Genomic DNA, 1,000 nt, shown 5'->3' with positions numbered 1-1,000 from the left:
TTGGGGGTGGGGTCCTTTGGGTTTTCCATATAAAGAAATATGTCATCTGCAAAGAGAGTTTGACTTCTTCATTACCAATTTGGATACCTTTTATTTCCCTTTGTTATCTGATTACTGTTGCTAGGACTTCTAATACTATGTTGAGCAAGAGTGGTGAGAGTGGACATCCTTGTCGTGTTCCTGATCTCAACAGGAAGGCTGCAAGCTTTTTCCCATTGAGGATGATATTTGCTGTGGGTCTTTCATAGATAGATTTGATGAAGTTCAGGAATGTTCCCTCTATACCTACACTTTGAAGCATTTTAATCAGGAACAGATGCTGTACTTTGTCAAATGCTTTTTCTGCATCAATTGAGAGGACCATGTGGTTCTTCTCACTTCTCTTATTAATTTGTTCTATAACATTGATTGATTTGCGAATGTTGAACCATCCTTGTAGCCCAGGGATGAATCCCCCCTGATCATGGTGGGTAATCTTTTTTTTTTTTTTAAGATTTTATTTATTTGACAGAGAGAGATCACAAGTAGGCAGAAAGGCAGTCAGAGAGAGAGGAGGAAGTAGGCTCCCTGCTAAACAGAGAACCCGATGTGAGACTCGATTCCAGGACTCTGAGATCATAACCTGAGCCGAAGGCAGCGGCTTAACCCACTGAGCCACCCAGGCGCCCCATGGGTAATCTTTTTAATGTGCTGTTTGATACTGTTTGCTAGGGTCTTGTTGAGAATCTTAGCATCCATATTAATCAGTGATATTGGTCTGAAATTCTCCTTTTTGGTAGGGTCTTTGCCTGGTTTGGAGATCAGGGTAATGCTGGCTTCATAGAAAGAGTCTGGAAGTTTTCCTTCTGCTTCAATTTTTTGAAACAGCTTCCGGAGAATAAGTGTGATTTCTTCTTTTAAAGTTTGGTAGAAGTCTCTGGGGAATCCATCAGGTCCTGGGCTCTTGTTTTTTTTTGCGAGGGTTTTGACCACTGCTTCAATCTCGTTACTAGATATTGGT

The sequence above is a fragment of the Mustela nigripes genome, unplaced genomic scaffold (genome assembly GCF_022355385.1).
Source record: "Mustela nigripes isolate SB6536 unplaced genomic scaffold, MUSNIG.SB6536 HiC_scaffold_6654, whole genome shotgun sequence".
Lineage (NCBI taxonomy): Eukaryota > Metazoa > Chordata > Mammalia > Carnivora > Mustelidae > Mustela > Mustela nigripes.
Note: the sequence above shows the minus strand (reverse complement) of the source record.